Source organism: Arachis ipaensis, chromosome B05, assembly GCF_000816755.2.
Source record: "Arachis ipaensis cultivar K30076 chromosome B05, Araip1.1, whole genome shotgun sequence".
NCBI classification, from domain to species: Eukaryota; Viridiplantae; Streptophyta; class Magnoliopsida; order Fabales; family Fabaceae; genus Arachis; species Arachis ipaensis.
The window spans coordinates 139,115,755-139,116,176 of record NC_029789.2 but is presented as its reverse complement, the minus strand read 5'-3'; positions in this window follow the sequence as shown (position 1 = coordinate 139,116,176).

Here is a 422-nt window from a genome sequence, read left to right as displayed (position 1 = left end):
GTCTCCACAAAATAAAATTATCTAACACCTCAATTAGTTCTTGAAAGATACAATATTGGTCAAATTTTTTGAAATAAATAAAAAACATTATTTATTTCTAAAAACAAATTATTTTATCTTTAATCCCTGGAATATATATTTTTTTTAATTTGAAATAAGTTTGTCTAATACAACAGTGAACTTGCTAATTATTATGAAGTTGCTTCACTGCCATGGCAAATTTCAATATTTGTATGAAATTCGCCCACTGGTGCGGCGAGAAAGAACTTCAATATTTGTATGAAATCGCCTACTGCTGCTGCGAGGGTGAACTTTTCCTCTAACATAGTATATATCTTAAATGAGTATGGAGAGATTATGCCGTTTAAGGTATAATTTATCGGCAGATTTTTTATTGAAGTTTGCCCACTGCATATTTAAAA